Here is a 21,053-nt window from a genome sequence, read left to right as displayed (position 1 = left end):
GTGCTCTTTCCCAAAAGCTCCCAACTTACAACCTATATACTTATTATGGACACAGTATGCTTACATTATTAGCTATCTTTGTTATTATTTGTTGTTATTCCCATCCTTCAACTCTATTCAATACCTCCCATCTATCTCTTAACACCATCCATATAGGATTTCTATTTGCCATATATATTTCAACCGTACTGTGATGTTTTACAAAAGTTCTGAACCTTTCTATTCTCATTGCTTCTACAGATTGTGAATTAAAAACAAACATTTTTGCTAAAAGTATTATTATATTATTGATTGATTGACTATTACTTTTCAGATCACCCAGTAATGCTATCTGCAAGGTTAGCTCCAGGAAAATATTGCAATCCTTTAGCCATTCCTGGACCTGTGTCCAAAAACAAGCTACAAATGGACAGAACCAAAACAAATGATCTAATGATTCTGTCTCTTCACAGCAAAATATGCAGAGCTGGGAAGATTGTATCCCCCATATAAATAACATTCTATTGGTAGCAAGAATTTTATATAATAATTTAAATTGAAAGATTCTAATTTTTGAATCCGGTGTCGTTTTGCGTGTCAGTTCATAAACACTATGCCATGGGATCGGTACGTCAAAGATCTCTTCCCAACTATTTTGCTATCTATATGGGACGGCTGTCAATCCTTTGGTCCTTAAGTGAAACTGATATACTTTTTTATTTATCACAGTTTTCCTTAACCAATTATGTTCTTTAATGCAAGGCCGACAGACAAGTTCCTTACTTTCTCCCCCTTCCACTTTCCTCTTCCACTTTTGCGGTAAGGCTGCAATTATTATTATTATTCTTAGTCCTGTATTGACTCTTTGCCTGTTTCATGGTTCGTCGGAGGGCATAGCGGGATTTCCAGGTTAGAGTCCCGCTCCTTGAAAGCGGCAGCTCTACCCTTTAGCTCAGTGCGGATGTTGCCTGTAATCCATGGCTTCTGGTTGGGGTATGTACGTACGGTCACTGTGGGGACGACATCATCGATGCACTTATTGATGAAGTCAGTGACTGATGTGGTGTACTCCTCAATGCCATCGGAAGAATCCTGGAACATATTCCAGTCTGTGCTAGCAAAACAGTCCTGTAGCTTAGCTTCTGCGTCATCTGACCACTTCCTTATTAACCGAGTCACTGGTGCTTCCTGCTTTAGTTTTTGCTTATAAGCAGGAATCACTAGGATAGAATTATGGTCAGATTTGCCAAATGGAAGGCGAGGGAGAGCTTTGTACGCGTCTGTGTGTGGAGTAAAGGTGGTACAGAGTTTTTTTCCCTCTGGTTGCACATTTAACATGCTGGTAGAAATGAGGTAGACCGGATTTAAGTTTCCCTGCATTAAAGTCCCCGACCACTAGGAACGCTGCCTCTGGATGAGCGTTTTCCTGTTTGCTTATGGCCTTATACAGCTCATTGAGTGCAGTCTTAGTACCAGCATCGGTTTGTGGTGGTAAATAGACAGCTACAAAAAAAATAGATGAAAACTCTCTTGGTAAATAGTGTCTACAGCTTATCATGAGATACTCTACCTCAGGCGAGCAAAACCTAGAGACTTCCTTAATATTAGATTTCGTGCACCAGCTGTTGTTTACAAATATACACAGACCCCTTGTCTTACCGAAGTCAGCCGTTCTATCCTGCCGATGTAGCGTATATCCCGCAAGCTGTATGTTATTCATGTCGTCGTTCAGCCGTGACTCAGTGAAACATTTTACAGTTTTTAATGTCCCGTTGGTAGGATATCCGGGATCGTAGGTCGTCTATTTTGTTTTCCAATGATTGTACATTGGCTAATAGGACTGATGGTAGAGGCAGAATACTCGCTCGCCGTCGGATCCTTACAAGGCACCCCGACCTACAGTGGGGGAAAAAAGTATTTAGTCAGCCACCAATTGTGCAAGTTCTCCCACTTAAAAAGATGAGAGAGGCCTGTCATTTTCATCATAGGTACACGTCAACTATGACAGACAAATTGAGAAAAGAAAATCCAGAAAATCACATTGTAGGATTTTTAATGAATTTATTTGCAAAGTATGGTGGAAAATAAGTATTTGGTCACCTACAAACAAGCAAAATTTCTGGCTCTCACAGACCAGTAACTTCTTCTTTAAGAGGCTCCTCTGTCCTCCACTCGTTACCTGTATTAATGGCACCTGTTTGAACTTGTTATCAGTATAAAAGACACCTGTCCACAACCTCAAACAGTCACACTCCAAACTCCACTATGGCCAAGACCAAAGAGCTGTCAAAGGACACCAGAAACAAAATTGTAGACCTGCACCAGGCTGGGAAGACTGAATCTGCAATAGGTAAGCAGCTTGGTTTGAAGAAATCAACTGTGGGAGCAATTATTAGGAAATGGAAGACATACAAGACCACTTATAATCTCCCTCGATCTGGGGCTCCACGCAAGATCTCACCCCGTGGGGTCAAAATGATCACAAGAACGGTGAGCAAAAATCCCAGAACCACACGGGGGGACCTAGTGAATGACCTGCAGAGAGCTGGGACCAAAGTAACAAAGCCTACCATCAGTAACACACTACGCCACCAGGGACTCAAATCCTGCAGTGCTAGACGTGTCCCCCTGCTTAAGCCAGTACATGTCCAGGCCCGTCTGAAGTTTGCTAGAGTGCATCCAGAAGAGGATTGGGAGAAAGTCATATGGTCAGATGAAACCAAAATAGAACTTTTTGGTAAAAACTCAACTTGTCGTGTTTGGAGGACAAAGAATGCTGAGTTGCATCCAAAGAACACCATACCTACTGTGAAGCATGGGAGTGAAAACATCATCCTTTGGGGCTGTTTTTCTGCAAAGGGACCAGGACGACTGATCCGTGTAAAGGAAAAATGAATGGGGCCATGTATCGTGAGATTTTGAGTGAAAACCTCCTTCCATCAGCAAGGGCATTGAAGATGAAACGTGGCTGGGTCTTTCAGCATGACAATGATCCCAAACACACCGCCCGGGCAACGAAGGAGTGGCTTCGTAAGAAGCATTTCAAGGTCCTGGAGTCTCCAGATCTCAACCCCATAGAAAATCTTTGGAGGGAGTTGAAAGTCCGTGTTGCCCAGCGACAGCCCCAAAACATCACTGCTCTAGAGGAGATCTGCATGGAGGAATGGGCCAAAATACCAGCAACAGTGTGTGAAAACCTTGTGAAGACTTACAGAAAACGTTTGACCTGTGTCATTGCCAACAAAGGGTATATAAGAAAGTATTGAGAAACTTTTGTTATTGACCAAATACTTATTTTCCACCATAATTTGCAAATAAATTCATTAAAAATCCTACAATGTGATTTTCTGGATTTTTTTTTCTCATTTTGTCTGTCATAGTTGACGTGTACCTATGATGAAAATTACAGGCCTCTCTCATCTTTTTAAGTGGGAGAACTTGCACAATTGGTGGCTGACTAAATACTTTTTTTCCCCACTGTACGTCCGATATCTCCGTCTCTTTCTCATGCGAATGATGGGGATTTGGGCCTTGCCGGGTGTCTGTAGAATATCCTTCGTGTCCGACTCATTGAATAAAATGTTTGGATCCAATACAAGGTGAGTAATTGCTGTCCTGATGTCCAAAATCTATTTTTGGTCATATGAGACGTGGCAGAAACATTATGTACAGAATAAATTACAAATAACGTGAAAAAACACACATAACAGCGCAATTGGTTAAGGGGCCGTAAAACAGCAGCCATCTCCTCCGGCGCCATTATAATACGCCGTTATAAGATGTGCAGGACAACAGTATGATGATGGCTGTACATTTGTGATAAGTCTGTTAGCATGGAAGTAACTGTGAATTAGCAGGGAGTTAATGTGACCATTACAATTAGAGCATGCTAGCTAACTCGCTCTTACAGTAATAACATACAAAAGCACATTACAGGATGCCCCCAATACACTACCGGTCAATTGTTTTAGAACACCTACTCATTCAAGGGTTTTTCTTAATTTTTACTATTTTCTACATTTTAGAATAATGGTGAAGACATCAAAACTATGAAATAATACATATGGAATCATGTAGTAACCCAAAAAGTGTTAAACAAATCAAAATATATTTGAGATTTGAGATTCATCAAATAGCCACCCTTTGCCTTGATGACAGCTTTGCACACTCTTGGCATTCTCTCAACCAGTTTCATGAGGTAGTCACCTGGAATGCATTTCAATTAACAGGTGGGCCTTCTTAAAAGTTAATTTGTGGAATTTCTTTCCTTCTTAATGCGTTTGAGCCAATCAGTTGTGTTGTGACAAGGTATACAGAAGATAGCCCTATTTGGTAAAAGACCAAGTCCATATTATGGCAAGAGAAACGACAGTCCATCATTACTTTAAGTCATGAAGGTCAGTCAATACGGAACATTTCAAGTGCAGTCTCAAAAACGATCAAGCGGTATGATGAAACTGGCTCTCATGAGGACCGCCACAGGAATGGAAGACCCAGAGTTACCTCTGCTGCAGAGGATAAGTTCATCAGAGTTACCAGCCTCAGAAATTGCAGCCCAAATAAATGCTTCACATAGTTCAAGTAACAGACACATCTCAACATCAACTGTTCAGAGGAGACTGCGTGAATCAGGCCTTCATGGTCAATTTGCTGCAAAGAAACCACTACTAAAGGACACCAATAAGAAGAAGAGACTTGTTTGGTCCAAGAAACATGAGCAATGGACATTAGGCCAGTGGAAATGTGTCCTTTGGTCTGGAGTCCAAACTGGAGATTTTTGGTTACAACTGCTGTGTCTTTGTGAGACGCATTGTTGGTGAACGGATGATGTCCGCATGTGTATTTCCCACCGTAAAACAGGGAGGAGGAGGTGTTATGGTGTATGGGGTGCTTTTCTGGTGACACTGTCTGTGATTTATTTAGAATTCAAGGCACACTTAACCAGCATGGCTACCACAGCATTCTGCAGCTATACGCCATCCAATTTGGCTTGGGCTTAGTGGGACTATCATTTATTTTTCAACAGGACAATGACCCAACACACCTCCAGGCTGTGTAAGGGCTATTTTACCAAGAAGGAGAGTGATGAAGTGCTGCATCAGATGACCTGGCCTCCACAATCCCCCGACCTCAACCCAATTGAGATGGTTTGGGATGTGTCGGACTGCAGAGTGAAGGAAAAGCAGCCAACAAGTGCTCAGCATATGTGGGAACTCCTTCAAGACTGTTAGAAAAGCATTCCAGGTGAATCTATTTTATTTATATTATTACACCTTTATTTAACCAGGTAAGCCAGTTGAGAACAAGTTCTCATTTACAACTGCGACCTGGCCAAGATAAAGCAAAGCAGTGCGATAAAAACAACAACACAGAGTTATATATGGGATAAACAAAAACGTACAGTCAATAACACAATAGAAAAATAGAAAATCTATACACAGTGTGTGCAAATGTAGTAAGTTATGGAGGTAAGGCAATAAATAGGCCATAGTGCAAAATAATTACAATTTAGTATTAACACTGGAGTGATAGATGTGCAGAAGATGATGTGCAAATAGAGATACTGGGGTGCAAATTAGCAAAATAAATAACAATATGGGGATGAGGTAGTTGGGTGGGCTAATTGCAGATGGGCTGTGTACAGGTGCAGTGATCGGTAAGCTGCTCTGACAACTGATGCTTAAAGTTAGTGAGGGAGATAAGAGTCTCCAGCTTCAGAGATTTCTGCAGTTCGTTCCAGTCATTGGCAGCATAGAACTGGAAGGAATGGTGGCCAAAGGAGGTGTTGGCTTTGGGGATGATCAGTGAAATATAATCCTGCTGGAGCGCAGACTACGGGTGGGTGTTGCTATGGTGACCAATGAGCTAAGATAAGGCAGGGATTTGCCTAGCAGTGATTTATAGATGACCTGGAGCCAGTGGGTTTGGCGACAAATATGTAGTGAGGGCCAGCCAACGAGAGCGTACAGGTCACAATGGTGGGTAGTATATGGGGCTTTGGTGACAAAACGGATGACACTGTGATAGACTACATCCAATTTGCTGAGTAGAGTGTTGGAGGCTATTTTGTAAATGACATCGCCGAAGTCAAGGATCGGTAGGATAGGCAGTTTTACGAGGGCATGTTTGACAGCATGAGTGAAGGAGGCTTTGTTTGCGAAATAAGAAGCCGATTCTAGATTTAACTTTGGATTGGAGATGCTTAATGTGAGTCTGGAAGGAGAGTTTACGGTCTAACCAGACACCTAGGTATTTGTAGTTGTCCACATATTCTAAATCAGACCCGCAGAGAGAAGTGATTCTAGTCGGGCGGATGGGTGCAAGCAGCGTTCGATTGAAGAGCATGCATTTAGTTTTACTAGCGTTTAAGAGCAATTGGAGGCTACGGAAGGAGCGTTGTATGGCATTGAAGCTCGTTTGGAGGTTTGTTAACACAGTGTCCATTGACGGGCCAGATGTATACAAAATGGTGTCGTCTGCGTAGAGGTGGATATGAGAGTCACCAGCAGCAAGAGCGACATTATTGATATACACAGAGAATTGAACCCTGTGGCACCCCCATAGAGACTGCCAGAGGTCCAGACAACAGGCCCTCCGATTTGACACATTGAACTCTATCTGAGAAGTAGTTGGTGAACCAGGCGAGGCAGTCATTTGAGAATCCAAGGCTATTTAGTCTGCCAATAAGAATGCAGTGATTGACAGAGTCAAAAGCCTTGGCCATGTCGATGAAGACGGCTGCACAGTACTGTCTTTTATCGATCGCGGTTATAATATCGTTTAGGACCTTGAGCGTGGCTGAGGTGCACCCATGACCAGCTCGGAAACCAGATTGCATAGCGGAGAAGGTACGGTGGGATTCTAAATGGTCGGTGATCTGTTTGTTAACTTGGCTTTCAAATACTTTCGAAAGGCAGGACAGGATGGATATAGGTCTGTAACAGTTTGGATCTAGAGTGCCACCCCCTTTGAAGAGGGGGATGACCGCGGCAGCTTTCCAATCTCTGGGGATCTCAGACGCTACCAAAGAGAGGTTGAACAGGCTAGTAATAGGGGTTGCGACAATTTCGGTGGCAAATTTTAGAAAGAAATGGTCCAGATTGTCTAGCCCAGCTGATTTGTAGGTGTCCAGATTTTGCAGCTCTTTCAGAACATCAACTATCTGAATTTGGGTGAAGGAGAAGCGGGGGGGGGGGGGCAGAGCTGGTGGCCGGGGTAGGGGTAGCCAGGTGGAAAGCATGGTGAAGCTGGTTGAGAGAATGCCAAGTCTGCAAAGCTGTCATCAAGGCAAAGGGTGGCTATCTCAAATATATTTTTATTTGTTTAACACTTTTTTGGTTACTGCATGATTCCGTAAGTGTAATTTCATAGTTTTGATGTCTTCACTATTATTCTACAATGTAGAAAATAGTAAAAATAAAGAAAAACCCTTGAATAAGTAGGTGTTCTAAAACTTTTGACCGGTAGTGTATATACTGTATATACACATCAGGACATGTGCATAGTGAACTCGTACACATTATAAGTATTTCAGAACATGACCTACCACTTACCACCAGAATTTAAATTCGTGATCTCCCCCTATCTGCAAGCATGACCAATGGCATAACACCACACATATATGTAAATTCAACCAACCAATATGAATACATAAATATCAAATACATATTTCTGCAGTGTCAAGTGGAAACAACCCTGTTACACATTCATAATCAATTAGCAGAATTACCGTCTTACCTCAGTTAGCCACAAAATCCCTAGTTTGAAAGCGACTGTTTTCTTGAAGTTGTGCCATGACATTTTCCCTACATTTCCCTCATGTGGGACAGCCCCCTAGCAATTCGAGTTCTAGCCAATGAGCTTTAGCCCCTCGCATTTGAGTGACAGCTAGCAAGAGGCCTGCCCAGCATTATCCAATGAGGTTGCAGGGCGGGCCCAACAACTCAGTGGACAGCAGAGAGAGAGCGAGAGCAATGACGTGGTGCACATATGTGACCTAGTACGCAATTTTCGGGGACTGCTTTCAGAACTACTGGCTAAAAAGTATACAAAAGTACTGGAGAATCTCTTTAAAGGCCCAGTGCAGTCAAATATGTGATTTTCCTGTGTTTTATACTGTATATACTTCCACACTATGAGGTTGGAATAATATTGTGAAATTGTGAAAATTATGATAATGACCTTTTAGCTGTTTGAAAAGACTGCCTGAAATTTCTGACTGTTTTGGTGGGATGGAGTTTTGGCCTGCCTGGTGACATCACCAGGTAGTAAATTGGTTAATAGACCAATAAGAAAGAGTTCCAAACCTCTCTGCCAAGAAGAGCTAGTTTTCAGTTTTCACCTCCCCACTCAGATCACTCCCAGACAGTCCTAACAAAATTCTTGCTCGAGAAGTTGCTCTTTGCTAAGAAGCTCTTTTTTTTGGGGGGGGGGGGGGGATCATTTTAATTGGAAACAATCACTGGAAGGTACTTAATTGTTACCCAGAAATGATTTGATATTGAAATAGAAACAGCTGCATTGGACCTTTAAAAGGTATATTCTGCCTGTTTGTTTGTTTTCAAGAGAGTGTACAAATGACACACTGCTGCTGTAACAGAAAATGAACAGAGGTAGAGAGCACACACTCCTTGACCTTCTACCAATCAGTGATCAAAGGCATTGATGTTTTTCAAAGGGAGGAAAATTGGCAAGTAAATTCTGATCAAACAAATTGCAATCCAACTGCTGGCTGGTTTAAGGCCAAAACCCCATCCAGTGTGTTCTGTATGCCAAAGCCAAACAATATTGCAGCCAACATGCCAGCAATGCAAGCCTCTCAAGGTTTCTTGCTTCCTAAAGAAGTGTCTTTGTTGTCACTGGCAAAGCACCTATAATGATTATGATGTGAATCGGTTGGACCAAACATTTAAAATGTCCCAGATTACAAAGTTCTCTATTCCGCACGGTAGAGAATGTCCATTCTATACCTCTAATTTGTATCTCCTGCTATTATGCTCCTGGGTCGTGTTCAATAAGGGCATACATCAGACATTTTTGCAATGGGAAACTAAAATGTGCCTTTCTTTTTGGATAAATCCAGGTAGTCCCTCCCTGTTTTAGTCCGTTGTCTTGCATTTGGTGCTTAATGAACACGTCGCAGTGTATCACAGCAACCTTTCCATCTCTGCAACAACGCAAGTGCTTAGGCCAGGCATGTAGAGGGATGGTGGTGAGACTAGGGGCCAGAACCAAGCTGTTACATAGTCAGGTACCCAGACGGGCTGGTGGCATTATTTTAAGGAGTGTGAAGAAAGTGGAAGAGAAAGTCATTAAAGCTCTTTAGTTGAAGGCCATTAAGCCTCGACAAAAGAGATTCCAATAGTGTTTAATTGGTTGAAACAAACACAGATTAACTATACAGCCTGATGATAGTGTTAGTCGGCCAATTGAAACAAACCAAGCACTCTCCATGGTGCTTTGGACTAGAACGTGTAGAATCTTGAATGCCATGCTACAAAAGACCATACAATGCTGATATACAGTGCCATCAGAAAGTATTCAGCCCCTTGACTTTTTCCACATTTCGTTATGTTGGACTTATTCTAAAATAGATTAAATATAACAAAAATCTCAGGAATCTACACACAATACCCCATAATGACAAAGCGAAAACCGGTTTTTAGAAATGTCTGCAAATCTATTTAAAAAAAAAAACAGAAATACCTTATTTACATAAGTATTCAGACCCTTTGCTATGAGACTCGAAATTGAGCTCAGGTGCATCCTGTTTCCATTGATCATCCTTGAGCTGTTTCTATAACTTGGAGTTCACCTGTGGTAAATTCAATGGATTGGGCATGATTTGGAAAGGCACACACCTGTCTATATAAGGTCCCACAGTTGACAGTGCATATCAGAGCAAAAAACAAGCCATGAGGACGAAGGAAATGGCCTTAGAACTCCGAAGACAGGATTGTGTCGAGGCCCAGATCTGGGGAAGGGTACCAAAACATTTCTGCAGCATTGAGGGTCCCCAAGAACACAGTGGCCGCCATCATCCTTAAATGGAAAAAGTTTGGAACCACCAAGACTCTTCCTAGAGCTGGCCGCCCGGCCAAACTGAGCAATCTTGGGAGAAGGGCCTTGGTCAAGGAGGTGACCAGACACAAGCCACTCCTCAGTAAAAGGCACATGACAGCACGCTTGGAGTTTGCCAAAAGGCACCTAAAGACTCAGACCATGAGAAACAAGATTCTCTGGTCTGATGAAACCAAGATTGAACTCTTTGGCCTGAATGCCAAGCGTCACATCTGGAGTTAACCTGGTGAAGCATGGTGGTGGCAGCATCCTGCTGTGGGGATGTTTTTCAGCGGCAGGGACTCGGAGACTAGTCAGGATCGAGGCAAAGATGAACGGAGCAAAGTACAGAGAGATCCTTGATGAAAACCTGCTCTAGAGCGCTCAGGACCTGAGACTGGGGCGAAGGTTCACCTTCCAACAGGACAACGACCCTAAGCACACAGCCAAGACAACGCAGGAGTGGCTTTGGGACAAGTCTCTGAATGTCCTTGAGTGGCCCAGCCAAAGGCCGGACTTGAACCCGATCAAACATCTCTGGAGAGACCTGAAAATAGCTGTGCAGCGACGCTCCCCATCCAACCTGACAGAGCTTGAGACGATCTGCATAGATGAATGGGAGAAACTCCCCAAATACAGGTGTGCCAAGCTTGTAGCGTCATACCCAAGACTCGATGCTGTAATCGCTGCCAAAGGTGCTTCCACAAAGTACAGCGTAAAGGGTCTGAATACTTATGTAAATGTGATTAGTGTTTTTTATTTTTTATAAATTAGCACAAATTTCTAAAAACCTGTTTTTGCTTTGTCATTATGGGATATTGTGTGTAGATTAAGGGGGGGAAAACGATTCAATCAATTTTAGAATAAGGCTGTAACGTAACAAAATGTGGAAAAAGTCAAGGGGTCTGAATACTTTCCGAAGACACTGTACAGTATGTAGACTCTGCAAAATACAGAAAACCATCACATACACTGGATCATTAGCTCTTCCTTCTATCTTAGCTAAGTAGTGTTAAATGACACGAGAGTGGCTAGAGCACTCAGGACCACCACATTACTGACCAATCAGAGCAAGCCCTGGGCCCAGACTGAATGGTTGTACATCTACTGAGCTGTGTGGCGCAGACAAAGACCACCCTTCCATCTGTCAATCTGGTTTAATGCCTGAATAGGCCTAAAAGGAGACGGTTAGAGGTACTATACAGGAGCCTTCAGTGCAGAACTCAAATTGCCAGGTCTTTCAACATTGGAAATGGAGCTAAAGGGGAGTCCACAAACGTAATTGATTTAGTTTTTCTGAAGGTCATGATGCCCTGTTGCCTGCCCTGCTTTCCAGTCTGGGATGAACAATATTAGAGAAGACCCCTTCCGGAGACATTTGAAACCCCACCTCTTTAAGGAATACCTGGGATAGGATAAAGGAATCCTTCTACCCCCCCCCCCCCCCAATTGTAAAGTGGTTATCCCACTGGCTATAGGGTGAACGCACCAATTTGTGAGTCGCTCTGGCTAAGAGCGTCTGCTAAATGACGTTAATGTGCCCTTGAGCAAGGCACTTAACCCTAATTGCTCCTGTAAGTCGCTCTGGATAAGAGCGTCTGCTAAATGACTAAAATGTACATGTAAATGTAAGACATTTGGTCTATGATGCCCACTAGTGGACAAAGCAGGAAAGACAGGCCTCACTGCAAACTGTAACAGAAAATCCATAAGCAGAAATGTTATCCAACCAACTTGCAAAAATTACAAGTGTGTGTCTATGTATGCACAGGACAGATGGAGACTGACAGAAGAGCAATCATTTAAGTATTATATTTATAATGTTACATTATTTCTTAAATATCTACAATAAAAAGCCCCCACCCCTTGCACATTCATGATGATATAGATCTGAAGCTGAGGCCTTAACTCCCCACCATGGTTTAAAAGCAAAAAGAAGATTAAGACTGATTGATACAGATCAAGAAAATGGTGTGTGTCTGGCGGAATTGGGGGTCGAAGGAGCACAGATGGTTCACTGAGGGGGTGGCAGTCCTGAATCAAGGCCAGGGATGACAGGGAAGGATGGGGGATACAAATATTGGTTAAGGGTATAGATATTGATGCAGGGAATGTTGTTGGGTTGGGACGGTTGGGTTAAGAGTGGGTAAATGGCTCTAGTAGATGCAGTCCAGGGTTGGGCAAGTGTGGTTAAAATGTTCCACGGTTGGGTAAGTGTGGTAAGATGACTATAGGTAGGAGATGGATGCGTGTTCCAGGGTTGAGTTGCGTCAGGGGAGTTCCTCAGAGGTTGTTGTAGTTGTTGTTGAAGATGATCGTAGGGCTGGTAGTGGTTGTAGGGCTGTCTGGGATTCTTTCATTCTCTGTCCATTCTCAATGTCTAAATGAATCCTGGGAAGAGGTGCTGCAGGAGCAGGACGGCTCCCACCACCATGACGCCACAGAAGAACAGCACCATCCAGATAGGGAAGGATCCTGGGATGGTGGAGATACAGGGAGAGAGATAACGAAGGAGGGTGAGGGAGAACACAATGCTACTCACAATGCTAAATCAATGCTACCAAATCAGGTTGGTTCTGTTGAAGACAACCACCACTTACTTCGGTTGCGTACAGTGTGCATCTGACAGCGGCTGTCCACAGCCACACTCAACATGGCTGCCTCGTTGTTCCCTTTGAGGCTCTGGCCTTTGGGAGTGTCAGGCAGGAAGGCCAGATCAGTCACCACAATGCCGTGTGACTCCTGCACATAGTACAACTTCTACAGAGACAATGAGACAAGATAAATAGGGAGTTACATAGGGATAATCCTAAAGGCAGCTAATTATTGTGTGTGTGTGTGTGTGTTTGTCTACCTGTAGTGAAAAGGCGATATAGATTGCTACTGATCCCGTCACTGTCCCAAGGCCGAGAAAGGTTCCAGAGTCACTGTGGAACACAGCGAGAATTTTAAAAAAAGAGCCATTGACTCCTGGTTAACAGGGAAGAACAAATATCTACTACAATTACATTAATTTAGGGCTAGGCGGTATACCGTATTTTACTATATAGTGGTATTGATGCACAGACCGGTTTGGTTTTTTACTTTACCTTCTAGAATGGTATTTCAATGTTTGGTTTGTTAAAATGTGATACGCCACTCCGTTTTTATAGTTTACTCCGCTACTTGAGTCGTCTCTCTCACCAAGCCCCGTCACTCAAGGAGCGCAGTTGTTGTTAGACCACGAGATCATTTGCCGACAGTTCACTCTTCAGTCTGCATGGTCAATGCAGTAGATGCAACAATATGTTGATGACAGCGATGCTGCTTTCCACTCTGCTTCTTAATATAATGGTTCTATAATAACACAAACTAATAGTGTATCTTACTGTCAGCAAACAGCTAGTTTGTCTTTTCTTAGCAAGTTGTGGCTAAAATAATCGTGTTAGACACTAATGCTAATCGCTTGTTAGCTGGCTAGCTAATAACTGTCCTGAGTTAGAGCAAATGTAGCTAGCTAATACAGCCTGATACCAGTGCTGGTGTAGGCTTAAATCAGCAGGTTGTTTGTGCAACAGTGTCTATTAAAATCAGAGAGCATATGTTAGCTAGCTACATGAAGTAAGAGAAACATGTAATACAGCCAAAGATTATAGGGTTCCACTGACCAACACTTTGGTTCCTACCCCGTCACAATAACGCCTCCTATTAGTATTCAAATTCTTAAATTCTATGAACGCCTCCCTGGCTTTCTCATACGTTGTCATGTCAAACACTGTATTCAATGTGCCCACTATTATATTCTAACTATACGCTCACCTGACAGTTTATTAGGTACACCCAACTAGTACCGTGTTGGACCCCCTTTGCCTCCAGAACAGCCTGAAATCGTTGGGCATGGATTTTACAAGGTGTCGGAAACGTTTGTTGCTCAATTGGTATTAAGGGACCTAACGTGTACAAGGAAAAAATACCCCACACCAGTACACCACCAGGCAGGATGGCTCCATGGATTCTGCTTACATCAAATCCTGACTCTGCCATCAACATGACACAACAGCATTCGTCAGCCCAGGCCATGTTTTTCCACTCCTCAAATTGACCAATGTTGGTGATCGCGTGGCCACTGGAGCCGCTTCTTCTTGTTTTTAGCTGCTAGGAGTGGAACCTGGTGTGGTCGTCTGGTGCAATAGCCCATCCGTGACAAGGATCGACGGGTTGTGCATTCCGAGATGTCGTTTTGCACACCACTGTTGTACTGCACTGTTATTTGTTTGTTTGCGTGCACGAGTCTTGCCATTTTCCTTCGACCTCTCTCATCAACGAGCTGTTTCACAGAACTGCTGGTGACTGGATGTTTTTTGTTTGTCGCACTATTCTCTGTAAACCTTAGACACTGTCGTGCAAAAAAGCCCAGGAGGGCGGCCGTTTCTGAGATACTGGATCCGGCGTGCCTGGCACCGACAATCATACCACGCTAAAAGTAACTTAGGTCACTCGTTTTGCCCATTCTAACGTTCAATCGAACAGTAACTGAATGCCTCTATGCCGGTCTGCCTGCTTTATATAGCAAGCCACGGCCACGTGACTCACTGTCTGTAGGAGCGATCCATTTTCCTGAACGGGGTGATGTACCTAATAAACTCTACGGTGAGTGTAGAATTCGAATAATCATTCTATTTTCATGATTCCAACAGTTCACCCAAGTGTTTTGATCTAAATCGCAAGTCAAATCACAATTGCACTATTTGGTTAATATGCACATATCATGCAGCCCTACGTGGCAGTGTGGAAATTATCTCAAATGAGATCAACTTTTGGTTGAAGTTTGATTGAACAGTACAAAACAATCAGAATAGAGAAAGCCCCATTGAAAGCCACCCTAGGGTCATGCACAACTCATAAAGCAAATGTATAACTTTTATTATAAAAAAATACCATCAAAGGTGAAGAATATTGTGATATGATATTTTGGCCATATCGCCCAGCCCTACATTTATTACACATTTATTACACAGTAACATCACAGAGCAATAACTGCAATGAGCAGTTAAGTGACCTTATCTGAGATTAACAAATAAGGCTCTTTCTCAATTCATCTTTGCTCAATTCCTCACATCCTTTCTGATTTTCCTCCTCACCTTCTCAAAATACACTGGAAAAGAAGGTCTGAGGTGAGGGACCTTCTTCTCCAATACGGTTCAGAAGGGGGCGAAGAAATAGGATGCACGTAATCAAGGAAAGATTAATTGGATCCTAGGCATCCTCTCCATCCTTCCTCACCTGACAGCCAGGGTGGAGATGACCTCAGTGCCGCAGGGGTTCGTCAGCATGGGGAGGAAGTTCTTGCCGTCCCATTTCGAGAGGTAGCATTGTGGAGGTTTTCTGTCTCGTTTGTGGGGGATCTGGACGGTGTAGAGCCTCAGGGCGTCTTTCTGGTCCTCGACTTTTCCAAACCTAAACGGGAGAGAGAAAAAACATAGGTGGTATGATAGTGTGGCTATTGGACCAGAGCCATATGTCGGTAATGTAAGAGGGTATGTGACAATTCGTAGGAGAAAGGGGTATGTGCTTGCCTGCAAGACATATAGCGGTATGACTTTGCTGCTATCTGAGGCATATTCTCATGCCAACAGAGGCTCATGGCCACTCCATATACTGCAGGCAAAGTCCCGGCCCACCGTCACAAGGTGCTACACAGAAACACAAAATAACACACAGGTCAGAAAACACTTACCAGTTTAGCTTGTACATTGTTTATAGCATGTTTATAACCTCTTTATTACTGTGATTCCAACACAGACAGACAGAGGTCATATACTTATTAGCTGTTTAGTACCTTGTTATTCGGACTGATGTCCAAGTCTTCAATTTCTCCCTCATGGGCTTTGAAGTCCAACTTCTCTTTTAAGGAGGGGTACTGGTGAGAGAGCAGAGGCATTACAGTCAAGCTCAAAACCTGGAAAGTAACAATTGGGGAGAAGTCTCAACATGGCGGCCATTTTGGCATAACTTCAACTCACCTCCCACACTCTGATGTGTCCGTCTGTCCCGCCAGTCAGTAGGAGGCTGAGGTCGGGACTGAACCTCACACACTTCTGGAGGGGGTCCTGGGGGTTGAGGTCCGACTGCACCTCCCCAAACGTGTCAACAAAGATCTGGGTGGTGTTATCCTTCATCTCGGACACGTCACCCCCAGCAGCAGCAGTTCCCTCACTACCCTTACCCCCTTTCCCAGCTCGTCTCCTTGCTGTGCCCTGCTCACTGCCACCCCCTGCTGGAGAGTAAGGGGAATAGTGATGTGTTAATGTAAGGCAGTGTTACCCAATCATTCTCCTGGGGAACCAAACATTTTTGTTTTTTCCCTACCACAAACAGACGTGATTGAAATAATCAAAGGTTTGATGATGAGTTGATTAGATGAATCAAGTGTGTTAGTGCTAGGGCAAAAATAATAACGTGCAGCCCTTTGGGTCACCAGGACCAGGATTGAGAAACACAGATGTAAAGGATGAAATGTAAGATAGGAATGATGTTACAGTAAATGTATCTGTAAAGATCATTTGAACTTTGTGTATAAAGAGGTTTATAAAAGTGAATGGCAGGTTTTTGGGGGTGTTCCTTCCTTGCCATCTTTGGCTGCGGCCTTGCCCCTGGGCTGGCGTTGTCTGAAGCGCATGAGGCTGCAGCTGCCGTCCTGCCCTGCTGCGATCACATCCCCGCCTAATGCCAGGTTCATGGTGGCACGCGTGTCTGTGTCATGAGAGTGCACCAGGGTGGCACAGTGCTGGTCTCCTACCAACTCCAAACCCAGGAAGTGCTGAAAAAGAAAGTCCCAACTTAACTTTAGCAAATACTGTACAACATTATTCAGATTGAATTAAATGAAAATAAATGCTGAATCACACATTGTCTATAATGTTTCCGCATTTTCACACTTCTAGAATACACGCAATGTAAAAGGGCGTGAAGACAGAGAAAAGATTAGAAATGTAGAGATTGTGCCCATAGAGCAGAACCATTACATGATCACCTAAACATTCAGTAGCTTACCACTGCATTCTTTACGCCCGTCTTGGAAGCGCCTCCCCCTCCTGCAGTGATCACCCATCCTGTTTTGGGGTCCACTTTGATTGTGTAGAGGGGGAAGGGGGCCCTATACAGGTCTGGCATCCTCCGTTTGCCCATGGCTCTTGAAGGTATCAATCCACTTCACGGCAAATTCCTTCTCTATAGAAACAGATGCATGAGAAAACAACTCAAAATACAAGACAAAAAACAATAATTACACAACAGTAGCTAGATCCTTGCTTTTAGCAATGTGGGTGTATTTACATACACAAGCGTTGCTTTCAATTGTATTGGGTTGCACAAAACAATCCGTGGGAAGCCAGAAATTAAATAAAAATGTCGGACAATTTAGGATGTTGCACACCCTTGGCTGAACTCGGTGTGCAACATCCTAAGTTGTCCAAAAATGGTGGCGGGAAATTGTATATTAAAACAGTACACATATTTTTCCCGTTTTTTTTCGGCGCCTCGCGATTAAAGCTAGTTGAAAATGAAAATGATGCCTTTGCAGCCTGAATGGAGGATGCTTTATGTACGAGCCGGTCCACGGGGGACACAAGTATTTTACTGGGAATGCACATGGTGCAGATCTAGCAGCCACTATCGCCTCACTGGACAGAAAGTCAGTTTGAATTCTACTGAAAGCTATCCTAATGCTTGCCAGAAGATACTGACCCTGCCATTACGCTTGTTTACACTGAGCTGCACTGAGGCCGGAACACAATCATGGTTACATTAAGACACTATGGAGCCGGCGCAAGGTATTGGTCGGAAAACATACCTCAAAGCAGGGATGGGATATGCCACCCACTCCAAATTGTACCTTTATCCACACTGCTCCATTGAGAAGATTGAAATTCTGCTAGTTTTCCTGGGAAACTGCCCTTTTCGTCCTCATGCTAGCTAGCAGTAGCCAACAAAGGAGCTAATTGACACTGACACTGCTATTCCAAAATGGCTGCGGTGGCTACTGCTAGCTAGCATGAGGACGAAAGGTGCAGTTTTCTGGGAAAACTGGCAGTATTTCAATCTTCTCGATGGAGTAGTGTGGATAAAAGTAACATTTGGAGTACAGTGGCATATCCCATCCCTGCAATGAGGTACGTTTTCCGACCCATATCTCGCGCAGACTCCAAGGTGGCTTAATGTAACCATGCTTGCGTTACGACCTCAGTGTGAACAAGAGTAACGGTAGGGATGGTATCTTCTGCCTGGCAAGCCTAATGCGCTTGCTACATCGTTTGCTAACTAACTAGAACAGGTTTTGTTCTTTTAATGATAGCTCGCTAAACATCCCCTCGCGAAGTCTTGTTAGCTATCTAGCTACATAACTTCAAATCTTAGCAATTATCACTGCACAATAAATCTGAAAAAGACAGTTTATCTGTTAGCATGCCAGCCAACCATTAGCATTAGCTACTTGAGGATGAATAGTACACTGGGTAGTGGATGCTAGTGTATTTGAGGTCTTGCAAACCCATGTGTAGCAAACTCTACCTGTGTAATCTCCTCCGATTTCTCTTCTAATGCCAATTATTTGAATTAGTTGGCTATTATTCCCATTATGAGCTGTTACTGGCTCCACATATCTAATAAAAATAACGCTAAAGTTGCTAGCTAGGTAGCCAGCTTTCTACTTCCCTACATACACGTCAGCAGCGTGCAATCTTGAGTGATTACGTCATTAAAGACGCCCCTGTACGTACATTGGCAAAGATTTTTTATAACTATCCCAAGATAGACCACAGCCTGTCGTTTCCAACGGGAGAAAATGAATCACAGTGGGCAAAACAAGCAGGGTGGGCAGAGCCAAGCACGAGCTAGCGAGATCCTATTGGTGCGTTCTAGCATGTATTTGCATATTTCCGTTAGGGAACGCCTACTCTGTGAAGTGCGCTTGTGCAATAACTCAATTCTCCATTGCGCCACTAAACAACGCATTTTTATACATTTATTTTAAACTTTGGTAAAGGGTATTGTCTACAAAACTTGGTCCACTCTGTTTGTAACAGATTCTAGTTTGGGGAACAGAAAACTGTATTAAGATCAAATGTTTCATCGATGAGAAAATTGGCAGAATGTCGGCCAAAATCCATCTTCGCCCACTGCCAGCCACTGGGCTTCCCCTCATAACCATATTTGGTGGTGAGTGGAAATGCCAACCGGATGCTTCAGATTTATAGATCTGGTGAAACATTTACATTTTAGTCATTTAGCAGACGCTCTTATCCAGAGCGATTTACAGTCAGTGAGTGCTTATATTTTCATACTGGCCCCCCGTGGGAAACGAACCCACAACCCTGGCGTTGCAAGCGCCATGCTCTACCAACTGAGCTACAGGGAACTCATTGTCTCATTGTTCTGTGACACTGTTTTTTTCTGAACACAATAAACATTTTAATAGCATTGCAAAACAACAGACACATATTTACAAACAACTGTTTTATATAGATGTATTCTATTCTACATAGATCTAAAACCTTCTGTAGATCATGGACAGCAGAAAAGATTTGCACAGGCTTATATTGGCCAAACAATGTATTGATAAAAACACTGTCCTTGTGCAAATAATCTGTTTCTTCGTTGCCCTCTGTGGCCAATGCCATGGGAAACAAAATGCACATCTGATGTTCTATTCTGATTCTGCCCAACAGGGTCATTTAAATAGTTACAGTGTATTAGCTTAATCACATGAGAGGGGTGATGAAAGAAATGGTCTCTCTAAAACAATAATGCATTCATAGTGATACTGAGAGCATGATTGTGATATTGTTATAGGACACTATTTATTTATTTATCTAGAGAAAACCCTCACATGATGAGAGACATGGTTAGACACAATAAACAGGCTTAATTTGGCACTCCCTTCCCTTGCCCATTTGTTACTTGGAAGAGATCATTCTGAAAACCGGACTTGTATAATCCGCTTTAGCAAAGCAATCAATTGTTATGCCTCCGAATAAAATCATGACATTACATAATCATGTCAACTGTTAAAGGATGTACCCTAATCCATTGCCTCCCATAATCTGTGTCTAATTTTGCACACCATCGTCATCTGTCCTACCTCAGCCTTTGCTGGTGGTAAAGAGCACTCATTTAATAATTATTGTTGGCTGTTCTCTGGGGAAATATGTCTCTCCATGGCAACATCAGTCTTGGAATCCAGCAATTAATGAATCACTGTTACAGAGTGTTACCTACAAGCCTGATGTATTCTCGATGGGCTGCATCACTCTAGGCACATATTGGTAGCCTAGGTTAGTAGTAGGTTAATTCTCCATGATTAGCATAGCTTCAAAAATATGTTCACATGGGTTCTGGTGGCCTCTAACCTCTGCTTCCTTGACAAAATCCAAATTGATACATCATGTACTTTTTAAAAAAAAGAGGCAAACGAAAGATCAAGGGGGGTGGAGCATAGTGACAAGGGAGAGGACACAGGACCCTGTGATATCGGGTATCACACACCCCAAGCTATAGAGGGATGGATACAGGGGGGAGTATGATTGTTCAATTTGGGCCTGAGAGGCAGGGAGATGTTGTTGATGAGTTTGTTTCCAGTAAAAAAGGTCAATGGTCTGGGTATTGATCACAAGTTCAATACAGGGTTTCAGTGGAATAGTCAATACAGGACTGATGGCGGTGTCAACGAAAGAAGCCAGTCTCAGGCGGTTTCTGCACAGCCAGTAGCGTTTCTGGGACACAAACAAATAACCAGAGACAACAACCTGAACACATCTCATAGTCCAAAAATAATAATAAGCAATGATGCCATATGGTGCATGAACAGCCCTGGAGCACCTAGACTATACTCATTCCCTGCTCCACACACACACTGTTTGGCACTTTACTGCATTGTTAGGAGTTAGTAACAAGAATTTCACTGCACCCCCTATAAGATTAGCTAAACTGTGTAAGCGACTTTTGATTTTATTTGAAACAGGGTGGGCGTTGTGTGTGAA

The 21,053-nt window shown here is 43.2% G+C and overlaps 1 pseudogene across 1 annotated transcript; it reads right to left on the bottom strand.

Moving 5' to 3' along the window:
* Positions 1-12,336: 12,336 nt before the first annotated feature.
* LOC311117892 (guanine nucleotide-exchange factor SEC12-like) lies at positions 12,337-18,675 on the bottom strand (annotated as a pseudogene). Its single transcript, XR_014615285.1, has 10 exons — positions 18,586-18,675; positions 17,071-17,247; positions 16,648-16,837; positions 16,041-16,294; positions 15,857-15,937; positions 15,594-15,710; positions 15,301-15,474; positions 12,893-12,965; positions 12,639-12,798; positions 12,337-12,513 (listed from the first exon to the last, which is right to left on the bottom strand). The product of XR_014615285.1 is annotated as a guanine nucleotide-exchange factor SEC12-like (transcript).
* Between the last annotated feature and the right edge of the window lie 2,378 nt (positions 18,676-21,053).

This window comes from Coregonus lavaretus (genome assembly GCF_964263955.1).
Source record: "Coregonus lavaretus genome assembly, chromosome: 3".
NCBI lineage: Eukaryota > Metazoa > Chordata > Actinopteri > Salmoniformes > Salmonidae > Coregonus > Coregonus lavaretus.
The sequence above is the reverse complement of the archived record's forward strand: the minus strand, read 5'-3'. Positions and strand labels throughout refer to the sequence as shown.